The 19865-nt window shown below is 39.0% G+C and overlaps 1 pseudogene; it reads left to right on the top strand.

The window, feature by feature from the left end:
- Window positions 1-4416: 4416 nt before the first annotated feature.
- Window positions 4417-8840, top strand: LOC125116291 (sodium/potassium-transporting ATPase subunit alpha-1-like; annotated as a pseudogene).
- Window positions 8841-19865: the final 11025 nt, after the last annotated feature.

Raw genomic sequence — 19865 nt, 5'->3', positions numbered from 1 at the left:
ACCAATCCATGTGTAGCTGTACAACTCAGAGGGGCAAATGAGGTTAGTTTTCTTTTTTTTTTAGGGCCACACCTGTGGCATATGTAGGTTCCCAGGCTAGAGGTCGAATCAGAACTGCTGGCCTACACCACAGCCACAGCAACTCGAGATCCAAGCCGCATCTTCGATCTGCACCACAGCTCATGGCAATGCCAGATCCTTAACCCACTGAGTGAGGCCAGGGATTGAACACACATTCTTTTTTTTTTTTTTTTGTCTTTTTGCCATTTCTTGGGCCGCTCCTGCGGCGTATGGAGGTTCCCAGGCTAGGGGTCTGATTGGAGCTGTAGCTGCCAGCCTACGCCAGAGCCACAGCAACGCGGGATCCGAGCCGTGTCTGAGACCTACACCACAGCTCACGGCAACGCCGGATCATTAACCCACTGAGCAAGGGCAGGGATCGAACCCGCAACCTCATGGTTCCTAGTCGGATTCGTTAACCACTGCACCACGATGGGAACTCCTGAACACGCATTCTTATGAATACAGTTGGGTTCATAACCTGCTGAGCCACAACAGGAACTCCCTAATTTTCTATTTGTGTATAACTACCACAAACTTGCCTGCTTAAAACACAACACTTTTGTGATCTCACAGTCTCTGTGTTTAGGAATCCAGACTTTGCTTAACTGAATCCTCAGCTCGGGGTCTCACCAGGCTGCAGACAAAGTATCAGCTGGACTGTGTTACATCTGAAAGCTCAACTGGAGAGGCATCTACTTCTAAGATCACTCATGTTGTTGCAGGATTTATTTCTTTGGAATGGCAAGACTTAGAACCTCAGTTTCTTGCTGGCTGGCAGTCAGAGGCTTCTTTCAGCCGCCAGGGTCCCCAGCAGTTCCTTGTCACTTGGCTTGTCCACGGGTTCTCTTGTAACATGGCTGCTTGCTTCTTCAAAGCTAGAAAGGGAGGAAGAGCATGAGTCTACTAACAATACAGAGTCTTATATGGTAACATAATCATGGGAGTTACCTTTACCATTTTTTATTGACCACCTGGGCAAGTCTTATTCCCACAAAGGTGAACGCCAGGAGGTGGAGATCATAGGCCACTCTAGGACCTATTCTCACAGTTGCAGAATCCACTGTTCCATGGGCCAGAAAGCTTTGCTTTGTTTATGAACAGAAATTCGGCTTTGGTTCCAAGGCTGTCCTGGTATAAAATTAGGTGTGGCCATGAAACCAAGTTTTGGCTTAAGGAATGTGAGCAGAATTGATATTTGTCTCTTCCCAGACTGGCCCTTAAATATCTGCACTATAAATTCCATACTGTCTTTCTACTACCTATTCCTGAATAGAAAGGACTGCAAGAACCCACAAGAGCCACAAAAGATGGAAAGAGATCCTTGAAGGATGGTGTGGAACAGAGCATTTCCCTGTCCACCTGCATTGGACAGTGACTTGGTCAAAACAGTAACTATTACTGTGTTAAGTATATTATGTTATTTTATTATTTTTTTGTCTTTTTAGGGCCACACCCATGGCATATGGAGGTTCCCAGGTTAGGGGTCGAATTGGAGCTGTAGCTGCCAGCCTACACCACAGCCACAGCAATGCAAGATCCAAGCCATGTCTGCGACCTACACCACAGCTCATGGCAACGCCGGATCCTTAACCCACCAAGTGAGGCCAGGGATCAAACCCGCAACGTCATGGTTCTGAGTCAGATTCATTTCTGCTGCACCATGATGGGAACTCCATTAAGTATATTATTTTAAAAATGCTTCTATCATCTTGCCTTTATACAAATTTCTTTCTATATGTCCAGATTCTAAGATCTCTGGGAAGGCCCTCACCTCAAAATGCTTTGGGTAGAAATGCCTAAAATTCCATCATCATGCATTCATCTCTTAAGTGTGATCATTTTTTCATAACATTTTTTAAAACAAAAATACTTCACAAAGGAAAAACAGATAAATCTTTAAGTATTAGTTTATCTGACAAGAGAAATAGGATGATAATACCTGAGGGGAAAGGAGAATGAAAGAGAAACAGAAGAGGGGTGGATATTCATTTATTTTATAAATATTTGTTGAGTATCTACTCTGCGGCTGGCACTGTGCTAGACATGGAATGTAAATACTGTGCTTCAGTCCCCAGGGGCTTACTCTTTTAAGATTTCAAAAGTGAAGCGGCACCTTACACTAAATGTCTACAGGTAAGTGGTCATATTTCTTTATCCCCCACAAAGCTGTTGTTAAACTGTGTCTTTTCATTTGTATCACCTCAGGATCAAGGAAATACGCCATGGCCTGAGGCTTCTTATACGGTGTTTCATTTAATCCTTTCGGTGACACCGTAGTAAGATATTATTAACTCCTTTTAAATCTTACTCATTCTTCAGCACCCAGTTTAATTATCTGGAAAATTTAACCTCATCACCCACATTAGATCACCTTTCCTTGTTAATGCTCTTAGAGTGGCATATATCTTATCTCCCTCACACCTCAAAAGGTTGCAATTACATTTGTAGGGTTCTTAAATTTACATTTTTCTTACCATACTGCAAAATCCATGTGGAAAGGGCTGTGGCTGATTTTGTTCCCTTTTATAATCCATTACGTACAGGATACCATTGACTTATGGTCCATGTTTGTTGAATGGATACATAGATATGTAATCAACTTATCAGGTGTCTGATAGTGTGGTAAAAGGAGGGTCTCTCAAAGAGGTAAAAGGAGGTATCTCTCAAAGACACCTGAGCTGGTTGCATGGAGTAACTGCTACTTGACTGCACTTCCTTCTCCTGCAGACCACTGACCATTGCCTCAAATCATTGTCCGACCACCCAGACATGGAGAAACCCAGGAGAGGCACTCAGGCTTCTCTTCAGCTACCCACTCCTTTAACCACTATTATATACCTTGCAGATGAGTCAAGTTTTAGAGAAGGTCTGGAAAGTCAGAGGATGTTTTCATAACAGCAGCAATACAAACAAAGAACCAACTAGCAACACAGATTTTAAGTCTTTCCCTCACCATTCCTTAATTTTTCCGTTGTCCACCTTTTCCCTAAGTGTTTACCTCTTGACAAATCATGCTGTCTCTTCCCATCTATCCTCTCTCTTTCTAATTTTTCTGGCATATCAGTGTACCTTTTACTTTATCTCTTCATTCCATACTATTTCCAGTTTTTAAGACTTCTGGGCTTTGCCTTCTACCTCCTTGGGGAAATAATTTGCTAAGAAGACTCTATTGTCCATACAAGCGTGGCTCTGGTGCTGATAATACTTTGATTTCCTCCTCACAGCCGTGCACTGTATCTTTCTACTTCACCAGAGAGCCGTCAGAACACTCATTGAGTTGCACCTCCAGTGCTTGCGTGTTTTCCTCACACGATCCATGACTATTTGTGCAGAATCACTTGAGTGCCTTATTAATACACCTCCCTGGGATCCCCTGCGTTACTGCTTAAACTAAGTCTCCGGGGATTATCCTAACCTCTACATTTTTAACAGGCCCCCTGATGATTACTGTGTACACTGAAGTTTGATTTTAAAGACAAACAGAAAGTAAACAAGTTGATTTTGGAGAGTCCTATCTTGCTCTCCCTCCACTCCTTACTCTGTTGGAATTGGCAGTCTGTCCCATCATCACATGTACCTTCACTGTTTCATTTTTTTTGAACTTTCGTGCCTCCCAACTATAACGACTTATTATCTTGTCCTCTCTATGCCACTTCTACAAGTTTAACTTCTTTTCAACAGGCTCCTTTAATTTCAACAGAGTAAGTGAACATGAATCACTCTCCTCTTAAGGAATGAAACTATCTTCCTGACCTCTGCCAACCACCACCAGCCTTATCTCCCACTCAAAGATAAATTTCTCAGGGATATTGCCCAATGAAGTTTGGTTTTCCGCAGTTATGAAAAAAATTCTCACCAAAATCTCTAACCCAGATAAATACTATTTTTCAATTCACATTTTTTTTGACTCCAGTGTAAAGCAGTTCAACGTGAGATCTCAGTCCCCAGACCAGGGATGGAACCCTGGCAGCAGCAGTGAAATTGCTGAGTCCTAGCCACCAGATGCCTGGTGGTGCCTAAGACCACTAGGGAACTCCCTTAGTTCACATTTTTTATTGTTACTTTAATTTCTTCTTTGTGACATCCATTTTGTCACTTCATCTGTGACATCCATTCTTGCCTCCTTATTTCATTCATATGATCATATTTTCTCTATCTTCTTTATGGTTCTTCTTCTCTTACCTGGACCTAAAATTTTGGATTTATTAAAGGTTCAGTCCTAGACCTCTTTCCGATTCAACTCTGACTAAGGTTGGTTTCCCCAGAATTAGGATGTAGTATGTTTGTTAAGGAGTGTCCTTAGGATTAATGTCTGTGGATGAGAGAAGGATCTTGGGGCTTTTGAGGGGGAAGATGAGCTGTGATGAGAGCCCAACTATAGCCTCCATCAACAATATGGGGAGCTCTGAAGCTAAAGTGGCTTTCAGTTTTCCTGAGTTGGGCCAAGATGTCCTGGCCTTTATAGTATCTCATGTATTAGTCAACCAACCTGGAAATAGGCATGACATGATCTTTTCAGATAAAGTAATTCCTGAGGTGGCTGACAGTTAAAAAACTCTCAGCCCATGGCAGTTTCAGTAGTAGGGGCAAAGACTAGTTCACTAAAAGGGAAAATGGGTGGCTCATTGCAGTGTCCTCCAGATACTTTATATTGTGTCCACTGGCATACTCATCTACAGTTACCATTTTGTTGACTTCTTCTCTGAGCTCTAGCTCCACAGTCCCAACTGTCTACCCAGCACCTACAATTCCTTGCATCAAGTGCATCCTCAACTTATCACATCCCAACTGGACTCATAGCCGTCCCTCCTTCTTGTTCCCAAACACTGTAACCTATTTTTGTTTGTTTGTTTGTTTGTTTGTTTGTTTTAAATCTCTTCACTGGTGACATCATCACCTGGTTAATCCCACAAATCACCGTTCTCTTCTTTGCTTTTTTTCAACCTCCATGTGTAATAACAACTCACATCCTATTGATTTTATCTCCTGACATCTTTCAAATCTATCTGCTGCTTTCTCTTTTCACTGCTAAGTCTTGAGATCATTTTCTCATTAGTTCTTGTCTAGCTACTGCAGTAACATTTTAATTAGTCTCTTTCAACCATTCTTGCTTCTTTTCAATCTCTTCCTCATACTGAAATCATGGTAATATTTTATAACTTAGATTTATCAACTTGCTAGCCTACTTAAAACCCTGAAATAATTTTCTTGTCATTTTAAGCTAAAGAGTCACATGTTTAACATAAACTGCCAGGTTCCTCCCTATCTCACAAGCGTAACCTCAAGGTTCGATTTAGCCACACTGACCTTCTTCATATTGTTATATGTGTCATGCTTTTTCTAACCTAGGCCCTGGACGCAACCCTTTACCTGGTCAGCTCTCTCACCCCACCTCTCCACCATTATCTTTGTCTACGTACGTAATTCCTACTCAAGTTTTGTTTTATTTTATTTTGGGCTGCACCCATGGCATATGGAAGCTCCCAGACTAGGGGTCTAATTAGAGCTGTAGCTTCTGGCCTATGCCACAGCCACAGCAGTGCCAGATCTGACCTGCATCTGTGACCTACACTACAGCTCATGGCAACGCCAGATCCTTAACCCACTGAGTGAAGCCAGGGATCGAACCCGAAACCTCATGGTTCCTAGTCTGATTCCACTGCACAAAGACAGGAACTCCCCTGCTCAAGCTTTAGATTTGACATCAATAGTTATTTCACTGAGATTTCCTTGAATTCCCCAAACTGTATTGGGTTCCCTATTACATTGTCTCATAGTACATTTTCCCTTCTCCTTATAACAATTGTAACTACTTCCAAATATACACTTATTTGTGTGATAATTAATGGCTTTTTTGCATTCGAGTATAATATCCACAAAAGCAAGGATCCTGTTTTTTTCTTAACAGTTGTTTCTTCAGTTCCTGGTTTATTGAAGGAAAACAGCTCAACCCTCACATCAAAAGAGAAACCAAACGATATCTAGGATAACTCTTCTTCAGGGGTGGTTTTTCTATAATCATCTAGTAGGTGGAGGGTGCTAATGGTTCCCAGGATACTGAAAAACTCATCACTAGATTGTATGGCTCCATGGGGCAGAGTGAAGAATGATCATAGGGAAAGTATAAAATGCAGAGGCTAGGCATTAAACCGCATGTGTCGGTATGAGAAGAGAAGGATATTACCTGTAATGCCTAAGAATCTAATATTTTCAGATAAAACAAACATTAAGACAGTGCAAACTATCAGTCCATGGCTTTTTTTAAAGTTGAAAATTATTCACTTAGAGAAAATACCCTTTTAAAAATCTGCCATGATCATAATTTCAGTGTCTTTAATCATTCTTAAATACCTTGAGAAAAATAGAAGTAGTGCTTCGTTTCATTATATTAATGATGGGTACAACCAAATCTAGTAAAAACAAAAGGTAGACCAAAGTCGGTGAAAGTAACTCTGTATTTCTACCATAAGAGAGCGAACTGGTACAAAACTGATCTCCTGCTGTGAATATCTGTAACCTAAGTTATTATAAAAACAACTGCTTTAAAACATAACAGCACAGGATTGCAATCTTTGAGAAAGGGGCAATGAGGGAAACAAAGGAGCTGAGACTTACATCATAAGAAAAAAATACGTTTGGACTACGGTGCAGTGGACTTCTGACCCACTCTAGTAATCTCTCATGGTAGAAATGACAGAGATCCAACATTCAGGGAGGAGCTCCTGGTGGCTCAGTGGGTTAAGGATCCAGCATTGACACTGCTGTAGCTCTGGTTTCTGCGTGGCACAGGTTCAATCCCTAGCCCGGGAACTTCAGCATGCTGCAGGTGTGGCAAAATACATAAATAAACAAAAGTTCAAGGAGGCCAAAGTGGCTGGAATTACTGAGGAAAAGATGCAAAATGAGGAATAAATACAGAGAAAGAATTCTGGAAATGTGGATAATTGTCTTCGTCTTTGGTTGAAGACTTTGCATGTGTGTAGAGTAAAACCCCAAGGAGCTAGACAAGAAAAACTTCTAGAGAAAGCGAAATTACTGGAAATCTGTAAGGTGAACAACTCCTGGAGCTTGCATAGCAATAGGGAACACTCAGGATTTTCCATCTAAAGTGGGAAGAACTCATTAAATACATAAGGCACGGATCACAGAAGTACATCAAAATGAAACTACACTAAATTCAAGAGTACTCTGGACTCACTTTAAATAAAAGTTTAAAAATAAGCCTTGAAAGAATAAACCTAATCTCCAAATAACTTAACTACCTTCTAGGCAAAGCCCAATACTCTTTTGAGGAATCCAGTGCTTAGTAATGTAAAGTTCATAGAATCCAGTAAAAATTTTTGCTGGTCAGATAAAGAGGATATAACCTATAACCAGGAGAAAAATAAGCCAATAGAAACAGAACAAGAATTGATAGAGATAATGGAATAAGAAGACAAGGACATTTAAAAAGCTGTCTTTAGTATGTTCTGTGTGTTCAGTGATCTAAAGGAAGATGCCATAAATATGTATGCTGAAAATTTTTAGGCCACTACAAAAGAAGATACTAGAACTTACAAGTGAGTGAATAAAGAACTCAATATAAAAATTGTATTCTACATATAATATAAACTATTGGATGATAAAATAAAAGCACTTTTAATAGCATACGAATCATGAACTAGTTATGGATAATTTAATAAAATTTGTACAAGACTTAGTAATTAAGATTTCAAAATATTGCTGAGAGAAATTTTAGAAAGATATAAGTAGATGGAGAGTGAATCCGTGTTTGTGAATTGGGAGACAATATCATTTGTACCTCAGTTCTCCCGCAATTGATGTATAGTTGCAATGTAATCTCAATCAGATCCTCTGCAGGCTTCTTAAACTTATTATTTATTTATTTTTGTAGAAATTGGGGATCCAAAAGCTGTACATAAAACCTGTATGAATACAGAAAGGATCCAGAATAACCAAAACAATTCTGAAATAGAACAGTCCTGGAGGATTTCACTTACTATTTGACTTCAAGCCTTACTATAAATTTAAAGAAATTTAGATAATGTTATTGGCATAAGGATTGACATATAGATTAATAGAACAGAACAGAGAATCTAGAAAGAAATCCTCAAAATATGGCCAATTGCTCTTTGACAAAAGGCCAAGGTAATTTAGTGGGAAAGGTAAATTTTCTTGTCTCCGAAAGGGGATGAATAAAAGTAACCATTTTGAAATACACCAAGATGATTCTCCATAAGGATGGCCTACCGTCCAGCTTATCCTATCTAGGGAGAAGAATATTTACCCAATTTTAGCCACCTCTAGCCTTACCATTTTACATAATCCCAGGAAGCATGTGGGGATGCTAAAACAAGCACTTGTGAAGGGGCTTCTTCACTTACTTTGGGACACTAGCTGAGAATGACTTTGTCCTGATTCACCTGCTGGGTCTCTGAGTGGACTGAGATGACTTCTGGATCAATGATGGGCAGGAGTGAACCTATGGACAGAGGAAAACCATGGTGTTGCACAGCCTTCTTTGTCAATATCTTGGTGGTACAATGGGCCAGAGTGGCCTCTTTGAAGAGATGGCCCTTGCTGTTTTCCTTTTCTATGGCCCTGGAATGGGTATTGCTCTGAGCATGTATTCCCTTAAATCTACCTGATGGCTCAATGCCTTCTCCTACTCTCTTCTCATTTTCGTGTGTGACAAAATCAGAAAAGTCATCAGGTGATGCCCAAATGGCTGGGTGAAGAAAGAAACCTATTACTGGACTCCATCCTGCACACTGTAAAGAACCAGGCCACACACTCTGGTCCCGTCACCTTTGATGTATTTTGTGTACTTTAGTGTAGGAGTTCAGAATTCTATCCTAGTAGGGAAACAGTGATGCATGTGGGGGAAGCAAGATGGCCTGGAATGAATCATGTAGCTGTATGGTGGGTGGGGGGTGGTGTTGGGGGAAGGGCTGCCTGAGAAACATCCATCTATGGAAATCAGAGCGGGGAAGGTTTTTATATACCTTTTTGTTTCCATAAAGTGAAAAAACAGAGTTTGCTCACCTGATGCACAGCAAAGCCAATCTGCTGACAATGGGTTGTGGTGAAGGAAAGTACAGCATTTATTGCAGAGTGCCAAGCAAGAGAATGATCAGCTAGTGCTCAAAAGACCCCAACTCCTTGGTGGCTTTCAGGGAAGGGCTTTCAAAGGCAACATTTGGGGTGAAGGTTACAAGACGTGTGATCAGATAGTGGACTTTGTTCTAACTGGATGGTGATGAGGTAACAGGGTGATGTTTTAGGTATCTGAATTATAATCTTATTATCAGCCTTCTGATTCCAGTCAGTCTAAGGTCTGTGTGCTTGTGGTCAGCATGTCATCACTATGCTCCACTGGGTGGGGTCTTATTTTCCACAGAGCAATGCAAAGATGTAAGGTTGTTGTGTATATCCCTTGAAGAGGAACTAGGACTCTGTTTTATCACTGACTTATTTTTTAAGCTATCATATTTTTCTTGTTTGACTGCTTTTCCTTTGTTTCTGCATCCCCTCACTTCCCTAATTAGTTACTGCTTGAGTTTCCTCTTTGGACCTCAGGGAAGTCCTAGAAGAATCAAGCCTTTTTTTCTACCAAGAAGAAATGGGGAACACAGAAAGAGCCATAAGGTTTTCCTCAGTTTCAGTTATTTATTCAGTTTCTTTAGCATGCCTTATGCCTTTTTCTTGGAAGTCAGACATTGGATATTAGGAGCTGAGATAAATAGTCCTCATCCTGTTTTTTCCATCCTCCATTCCCCCCAGGGTGCCCTACAGGGAGTTTTGATTTAACCCTTTATATAACTGGATGTTAAGTGACACTCTTTGTTCCTTTTTTTTTTTTTTTTTTTTCCCCTCTCTCACAGATCACAGGGCAAACCAATACTGCAAAAACACTGACAAGAAAATAGAATCATAACAGAGATCAGCTAACCCTCAGCAGAAGTCACTGGAGTCAGTAACAGGTAGGAACACTTAAATGGTAATTGTGACAAACTGCTGGTGGCTAACTGTGGACCAACTTGAGAGTTAGCAACCGGGGCTTGGGTGCAGTCTTAGGAGGTTCTCCACATTTTCATGATTGTTTATCTCCAGGAATCTCTAGATTCTCCCAGTGAAGAGCCAATGAAAATATCTTCTTGTCTCCGAAAGGGGATGAATAAAAGTAACCATTTTGAAATACACCAAGATGATTCTCCATAAGGATGGCCTACCGTCCAGCTTATCCTATCTAGGGAGAAGAATATTTACCCAATTTTAGCCACCTCTAGCCTTACCATTTTACATAATCCCAGGAAGCATGTGGGGATGCTAAAACAAGCACTTGTGAAGGTCACAGCTGAGGGGACACTGACCCACTAGAAGACTGAATTTCAGTCATAAGATTGTAGAGTACTTCCCCGTCTACCACTTTACTACCACACTAAAAGGACCCCAAGATAATAACAATAGACAACAACTGGAAAAGCTGCAAGACACATTCTCTATTTAAAGAAGAATCCTTCAGGACTCTTTATCTCAGCTCTTAATACACAGTGTCTGGCTTCCAAGAAAAAGGCATAAGGCATGCTAAAGAAATTGAGTACATAACTGAAACTGAGCAAACAGGATGAGGCATTCTGTGCTTTGAATAAATGGGCCCCTAGATGGTTAAAATGCATATCTCAAGAAGTTCCATGACCTCAGATTCTTGCATTTTTCCATACATAGAAAAGCACTAAAATCACTAGCCTGGGATGCCTATTCTTTGTGATTGGCAATAATGTTTCACCAAGATGTATGTTTGACTACATGTATTTCCTAGCCAAAAAATTCATTACGTACTGTCTCCTCCCCTACCACCTCTAACTCTTTGGAACAGTTCCTCAGAGCTACTGAGTGACTGTCTCCCAGCCTGAATAAAACTTAAACTCAAAAATGTCAAGTTGTGGGAGTTCCCAACATGGCTCAGTGGAAACGAATCTGACTAGCATCCATGAAGTTCGATCCCTGGCCTTGCTCAGAGGGTTAAGGATCTGGCGTTGCCGTGAGCTGTGGTATAGGTTGCAGACACAGCTTGGATCCCGCGTTCTGTGGTTGTGATGTAGGCCAGCAGCTGCAATTCTGATTTGACCTCTTGTCTGGAACCTCCATATACTGTGGGTATGGCCCTAAAAAAAACAAACAAAAAAAATTCAAGTTATGTATTTTTTTAAAGTTGACAGATTTCAAGTCTGTGGTGGGTCCAGTAACTTCCAGTTTATTCAGCTTCTTGTAAGGATGAAAATGCTAACTTCTAAGCTCTTTTCATTTGGGAACCTGCCCCTATCTTTTATTATTTATTTGCCAACCAGATTCTATTTTATATTTGAAGTATTTCTGATTGCTTCTTGAAATGAAAACAGTCTTGCAGAAAACAAATGTGCTAAATAAATGTGCATAACAATAGGGATTAAAATTAAAAATATAATTATATAAATCCATTAATAGGGGAATGTTTAAATAAGTTATGTATTATTCATATAGAGTAATACCATGCAGCTGTGAAAAGATGTGAGACAGATTTGTATGTTGATACGGTGATAAAGAAAGCTCATAAGGCTCATTGTTAAGTTAAAAAATGAAAATTTGGTAGTATAATTTGCTCCCATTTGTGTATTATAAAGGGCAATGTGTCCATATGTCATTGTAGTAGGAAGAATTTGCCTATGAGAGTAAATAAAAGAGTAAAAGGAGTTGTTTTTGAGTAGAGAACTGAGAAACTAAGGGGTTACAGTTGGTGGAGACCTGCTTTTCATGTGTATCTTTTTGTGTCATTTGATTTTAACACATTGTTTTTAAAATATGATCATTGAAAAATTACAAAAATCAACTTGCTTAAAATTGCTTTAAATTTTTTATACAGCGTGTCCATTTGGCTAATGAAACTTGGCCCACTGGCCATTTCTGACCAGTCTTAAGAGAAAAAAAATCGAACCTTCTTTCTAGAAAAGAAAAAGCATCTGTAAAGTGATGGGAGAGAACACGACCAGTGTTTGCAAATAAAGAGAGCTGAGCATACATAGGGAGACATTCAAACATAGATACTGAGAGATTTTAAAGCTTTGTGTTCCTATTTTACTAGCTATAAAAGAATAATGTTTGCCAGTAACAAAGCATTATTGATTGTAGCAGCTACAGAAAAGACCTAGCTTGTAGGGAGTAGGTGTAAAATGACAAACATAATTAATTAGGAGGCTCGTCTTCCAGTTAGGTGTTTGTTTATTAGCCTGTAGCATCTTGTAGTTCCTTGTTCTCAATGCCTGACTGCAACAGTAGCTAATCCCTTCCATTTTTCAAAATGCTTCTAAACTTTATTCTTCATTGACATCTTTGGTGATCACAAGTGGTGTTCTCACTTTTCAAAACGCATTTCTAGTAACAGTATCAAACCCTAAGAGAGAAGCTTTAGAAATATCCCTTATACTCTTTAACAGTGGTAAAACCTTCAACTTTGCAGCTAACTAAATCCAAATCTCTTATGCATGATCCCTCCACAACATAAAAGTCGACAAGAAGTATAATAAAACCATACATGACTCATAATTTCAACATTTCATTAGTAGGAGACAGAGAATCTCGTGAACTTCAGGTAACCTCTGAGAAAAATAAACTCACAATTGCAACAGAGCTGCTCTACGCTTTTGAGCCCTGTGGGTGTAGAAAGCAGGAAAGAAGGCTTTAAGAGATTGCAGCAAAAGGAGAGGAGAGGGATTTAAATGAAACACAGACAAAATCACCCCCAGAAAGAGAAATTTCAATGATGAATGATAAAATACATGTGGCAGGAAAAATAATGGCCCCTAAATATGTCCATGTCCTAATCACCAGGAATCTGAATATTCTACTTTACATGATAAAAGAAGTTTTTCAGATGTGATAAGGGTAAAAGGTTTGAAATGGGGAGGGTTATCCCTGAGTGGGGCCCTGCAATCACACGAGTCCTAAAAAGTGAAGAATCAGGAGTTCCCAACATGGCTCAGTGGTTAACGAATCCGACTAGGAATGATGAGGTTGCAGGTTCGATCCCTACCCTTGCTCAGTGGGTTGAGGATCCGGCGTTGCCATGAGCTGTGGTGTAGGTTGCAGACGCGGCTCGGATCCCGCATTGCGTTGCCATGAGCTGTGGTGTAGGTTGCAGATGCGGCTCGGATCCCGCATTGCTGTGGCTCTGACGTAGGCCAGTGGCTACAGCTCTGATTCGACCCCCAGCCTGGGAACCTCCATATGCCGCGGGAGTGGCCCAAGAAATGGCAAAAAGACCAAAAAAAAAAAAAAAAGTAAAGAATCATTTCTGGTTACAGTAATAAAGAGAGAGAGAGATGTGAGGGCAGAAGAAGGAAAAGAGGGGTGATGTTGCTGGCTTTGATGATGGAGGAACAGGGACATGTGTGGTCCAGGGAACTCAGGAAACTTCTAGAAGCTGAGAAAGGCAAGGGCATGGATTCTCCCCAGACCCTCAGAAGGAACACAGCCCTTCCTGCACCTTGATTTAAGCTTAATGGAGGCCAGTTTTAGGCTTCTGACTTCCAGAAGTATAGGATAAAAATTTAACAAAGGCCATTGGGGTGAGGATGTGGGAAAGTAGGCACTTGCCTACATTACTGATGGGACTGTAAGCTGGTACAGTCCTTATGGAGGGGAATACAGCAGTATTTAAGAAAACTACATTTGCCTTTTACATTCAACCCAGAAGTAGTATTTCTAGGAGTTTGTCCTAAGCTGTAACTCCAATACAAAAGTACAGTTGCACAAGGATATTTGTTGTAGTATCTCTCTCTTTTTTTTTAAATTTAATATATTGGAGCATCTTGAATGACCGTACATAGAAGAGTAGCTTGGTAGGATATAGTACTCTAGCTGCTAGAAAAGAATAATGAGATCTTTATGATTTCCAGGAGGTAGAGTGCAGAAAAGCATCTACAGTACATGAAGTTTGGGTTAAGAAAAAAAGGAAAATATAAAGTTACTGATTTATCTATTTATTATACAAAAAAGTTATATAGGAAAGCTAACTAGAAAGTAATGATTGGCAACCTACAGGGGAGAATGAGAATAAGATGGAAGGGGTGGCGAGGACCATTTTCTAAGTGTACCTACTAGCTAATTTTGACCTCTTGGAACCAAGGTAATGTTGTAGATACTCAAGATAATCATAAAATTAAAAATGAACCCAAAAAATTGAGTGTAACTGTATTTCAGAGGGGTGATATTGCTACAATGAATGGAGGAAACTTTACCTGAGTAGTTTTGGAGCTCAGTGTTTTGACCCTGAAACCTCAGAACTAAAGTTTTTTTTTAAGTTTTAAATAAACATTGGGCTCCAGTTAGTAGCTTTGTTTGAAGCGCCATGGGTTAACAATTATAAACTATTTTGTGTATTTTATGCCTAGGCAATCAAGTAAATATATTGAGTATAATGTGAGCTAGATTTCTCACTGAGAAGGGAGTTACAGATACAGAAAGGGGAAAGACTAAAATAAACCCTCTGTGGTTGTCATTGTAAGTTTTAGTATGACCTCTTTTACATACATATGTGTTTGTGTGTATGTACCGCATATATTCGTTATGTATGTATATGTTATTTTAATAACACTTATTTCTATCCATCAATTTTTAATTATTAATCCATTTAGAAGAAAGCAGCAAAAGGCGTTTGTGCATATGACATATAAATTGTCTTTTATCTTGATCATATTTTCTTTTAATTCAATATTCATATTCATTTATATTCCCTGATTAGGATAATGTGATCTGAAATGTGCTCAGAGAAAAGAAGAAACAATTTTGGATTTAAAAAATTAACCATGATGATATGAGTGAGTGATTGAGATTGGTTTCATGCATTTGTGATAATTGATATTGCAAATAATTAATCTTAGTTATAGCTGCCTAAGGTTTATGACTTAAAAATGCCCAACAGCATTTATAAAATCCAATTTGACTTATTTTTTGGGGGAAATTAATTATATCTGGCCAAATATGATTACCTCAATTTGTATGATTTAGAACAAAAAACTACCAAGAAAGATAATGTTTGCAAGATGCTGATAACCATTTATGAGAACATATTTTATTAGGAAGAGACAAAATTCAATAGCAGCTTTATGGATTTTGCCATGAAACAGTAAAATGGGGAAGAGCTTTAGGCATGGAAACAGGAGTCTGCCTGGGGTCTCTTATTTCTTTTATAAAGCCATCTAATCTTTTTTTTAAAAAACTTTTGAATTCTTCAAGACAGTAATACCTGTCCTAGGTGTTTTCCTTTTTTTTTTTTTTGGTCTTTTTGCTATTTCTTGGGCCGCTCCTGTGGCATATGGAGGTTCCCAGGCTAGGGTTGAATCAGAGCTGTAGCCACTGGCTTACGCCAGAGCCACAGCAATGCGGGATCCGAGCCGCGTCTGCAACCTACACCACAGCTCAAGGCAATGCCGGATCATTAACCCACTGAGCAAGGGCAGGGACCGAACCCGCAACCTCATGGTTCCTAGTCGGATTCGTTAACCACTGCGCCACGACGGGAACTCCCTAGGTGTTTTCTGATGATATAAATATGGTAGGTAGCACATGTGAAAATGCCTAATAAAGGCAGGATAATACTAATTGCCATGAATATATTTGTCTGTTCTGTTCTATTTATTAATTTTTAATTTTTAATTTTTTGTCTACCCCATTTTAAATGAGAGTTTGGCAGCTTAAATGCCCACAACTCTCTCAGACATTTTCCTGCTTACATAGTGGACTCATCATAAGACAGAGCAGCCTCTCACTGCTATGACTGCTGATTCATTTCCTGAACATTCAGCATTCTATTGATTGCTGAATGTCTCAGAGTTAAAAAAAACAAAAAACCCCAAAAATTTAGAAAAGATTAATGCATATTTCAATGCCTAGTAAATTTTACCTGATCAGCTTAAATAATGAGGAGTTAAATTTCCATCGTGTAAGATTTAAAAACACCACAAAGGAGAAACAACAGATTTTTATCATCTAATAAAGGCAGTAGGAACTTCCAGGCATTCCAATCAGTTGCAGCTTTATTTCAAGCTTGTTTTAGAAACACACAGCCTGATACTATAATAAAGTGTTTGAAAATAATTGGATGCTGGATCATCCTGCTAATGGTCCATTAGTGTGTTAATGCCAGTATTGAAGATGTGATCATGAAAAGTAGCAAGGGATGATGCTGTGAAACTCCAACTTTATACCCATTGCACAGCAGCAACTCCCTACTTCCCCCTTCCTCTATCCCCTCTTAACGTGTTCTGTTGTTGACTTCTGTATCTTTGACTACTGTAGGTGCTCCATAGCAAAAGAAATCATGCAGGACTTATCCATGTTGCCCTAATGGCAGAATTTCCTTCTTTTTTTCTTTTTTTAAGAAAGAATATCATTTCATTGTCTGTATGTACCACATTTTCTTTATCAGTTTGTCTGTTGATGGACATTTAGGTTGTTTTGGGGCCTTGGCTATTGTGAATAATGCTTATGCTGCAATGAATCTGGGAGATCCTGATTTCAACTCTTTTGGATATAGGTCCCAAATTTACAGAGAGTTCATATCTAGTTCTATATCTATAGATATAAATATACATTTTTGCCAGATCAAATTCTGTTTTTAATTTTTTGAGGAATCTCTATACTGTCTTCCATACACGGTGCCTACAGTTAACAATAAGGTATTGTTTCTTAAACATTTGTTAGGTGGGTAGATCTCATATTGTGATCTTATCACAATAAATAAATAAATAAATAAACCCAGAGGGACATAAGGAAACATTTGAAAGTGGTGGATATGTTTGTTACCTGGATGTGATAATATTAATACAAGTGAATACGTATGTCCAAATTATATACATTAATTATGTGCATTTTTTGTATACTAGTTATATCTCAAAAAAGATGTAAAAATATGAGAATTAACTCAAAATTTTATATTCTCAATATTGAGGTTTTTCCTAGGAATTACATAAGCATGAACGTGTATATTTGTGCATGCCCTGGGTCCCAGAGGTCATCTCTTTAGGCTGTTATCCAAAGCGGCCTGGTTCTGAGGCCATAACACAGAGCCTCACTAGCCTCACGTTCCATTATGCTTGACGTTTTGAGGAGCATTTAGGAACAGGACTATTTTATTTTTATTTACTTAGATCAGAGACGAGGACCTTTTACATTTCAGAAGATGATTTATTTTTATTTTTTAATTTTTAATTTTTTGCTTTTTAGGGCTGCACCTGTGGCACATGGAAGTTCCCAGGCTAGGGGTTGAATCAGAGCTGTAGTCGCCGGCCTACACCACAGCCACAGCAATGCAGGATCCGAGCAGCATCCACAGCGTACACCACAGCTCATGGCAATGCCGGATCCTTAACTCACTGAGAGAGGTTAGGGAATTGAACCCTCATGGATGCAAGTCTGGTTCATTACTGCTGAGCCACGAAGGGAACTCCTATTTTTTTATTTCTATTTTTTATGATTGTATTGGAGTATAGTTGACTTACAATATTGTGTTAGCTTCAGGTGTACAGCAAAATGAATCAGTTATTCATATACAGTCTTCCTTTCTTTTTCAGATTTTTTTCCCATATAGGCCATCACAGAGTATGGAATAGATTTCTCTGTGCTATATGGTGGGTCCTTGTTACTTACTGATTTTGTATACACCAGTGTGTATATGCCAGTCCGAACTTTCCAGTTTATTCTTCCCCTCAGTGTTTCCCCTTTGGTAACCATAAGTTTGGTTTTGAAATCTTTGAGTGTTTCTGTTTTGTAATTTATTTTGTATCATTTTTATTAGATGCCACATATCAGTGATCTCATGTATTTGTCTCTGTTTGACTTACTTCACTCTGTATGATAATCTCTAGGTCCATCCATATTGCTGCAAATGGCATTATTTTGTTCTTTTTATGGCTGAGTAGTATTCCCTTGTATATTTGTATGACATCTTCTTTATCCAGTCCTCTGTTGAGGGACATTTAGGTTGTTCCCATGTCTTGACTGTTGTAAATAGTACTGCAGTGAATATTGGGGTTCATGTATCTTTTTGAATTACAGTTTTCTCTAGATATATGCCCAAGAGTAGGATTGCTGGATTATAGGGTAGTTCTCTATTTAGTTTTTTAAGGAACCTCCATATTGTTTTCCATAGTGGGTGCACAAATTATATTCCCACCAACAGTGTAGGAGGGTTTCAGGAGATGATCAATTTTTATATGGTTTTGAATATATCAGTGTGTTAAATCCAGTTATAATGCTTTTTTTTTTTTGGCTCTACAATTTTGGTGCCACTGCTGATTTTCGTTATATTCAAAGATAAAATTACTTACAAAATAATTAAAAAACTATAATAATAGGGGTAAAACCACACAACTGCTATCTCAGAAGAGTGGATCTGGTTAAACTGAAGAGGCTTTGTGTTGAGAGTTCTGGTGGTTTTTATCTGAGAAAATGTTGGGGCAGAGTTACCTTTGGAATTTCGAAAAAGCCATACGGAGATGTATTTGTGGGTGGAGAAGAGTGGAAAGGGAGAAAGGAGGGTAGAGTCATGATTTTGGGGTGCAACGTAGGATTTGGGGGTATTTTGTGAGTGAAATATGTCCAATGATGAAAGAGATAAAGGATATTTAAGAGAAGGGAATCTAATTTTCAATTGAAAGTTATTTACATTTTTGCAAGGTAGACCCTTGCACCCCTCTTCTGCTTCATAATTCTTCATTAAAATCTAATTTGTCTTTTGCATATGGGACTTTTCTGAGTGTGTTTCTATAAATCACTGTTTCTTGAATGATGCACTGTGTAACAGGAATAGTGTGAGGTGGGGAGACACTCCATAAACAGATATTATTTAAGGGAAAGAGGAGCTTAGAGCTTGAGGTGATTATGAGAATTTGCATCTCACCTCCTTCCTCTTGGAAATTTTCAATCAGTGCACATCACATTATGCATGTTCTTACCAATTTTTTCAGTTCATGACGCTTTTTGGACATAGACTACCCCTCTTCTTATTTTTGTTTGTCAAAATTCTGCTCATCCCTAACTAGAGTTCGGTGCTACTCGGTTCATGAAATATTTTCTGCTACTGACTGTAGTATGCAGATTGCTGTAATGCTTGATTTGTTGTCCAAACTCTTGGGGAGTCTTATCCCACATGACTTGTTTTGGCCAGTGGGACAGTAGCAAACTTGATGCAACTAGCAGCTTGAATGTTGCTTGTGCCTTGAGTTTTGTTCTTTTTCCTGCTCATGAAACCCTCCAACTGCTATGCACACAATCCTGGCCTTGACTGCTGAAAGGTTAGAGGCCATGAGGAGAAAGGATTCAGTAGACCTGAGTATTCAAGGAGAGACAGTGGTAAGGTAGCTAGCACAAGACAACCTACTAGCTGACTCTAAAACATGAACAAGAAGGTGAAATCTGTCAATCCATCCCAGGAACTGCAGATTTGTGCTAAAAATGGTCATCATTTTAAGTCACTAAATTTGGGGATGATGTATTACACAGCAAAAACTGATAAAGCCCCATAAAGAACTAATTGGGGTGTGTGGGGTTAATCGATACAGACTATTGCCTTTGGGATGGATTAGCAATGAGATCCTGCTGTGTAGCACTGGGAACTATGTCTGGTCACTTATGATGGAGCAGGATAATGTGAGAAAAAAGAATTATATGGGTATGTGTAATTGGGTCACCATGCCCTACAGTAGAAAATTGACAGAACACGTAAACCAGCTGTAATGGAAAAAAATAAAAATCATTATATAAAA

The sequence above is a fragment of the Phacochoerus africanus genome, chromosome 15, assembly GCF_016906955.1.
Source record: "Phacochoerus africanus isolate WHEZ1 chromosome 15, ROS_Pafr_v1, whole genome shotgun sequence".
Taxonomy (NCBI): domain Eukaryota; kingdom Metazoa; phylum Chordata; class Mammalia; order Artiodactyla; family Suidae; genus Phacochoerus; species Phacochoerus africanus.
The sequence above is the reverse complement of the archived record's forward strand: the minus strand, read 5'-3'. Positions and strand labels throughout refer to the sequence as shown.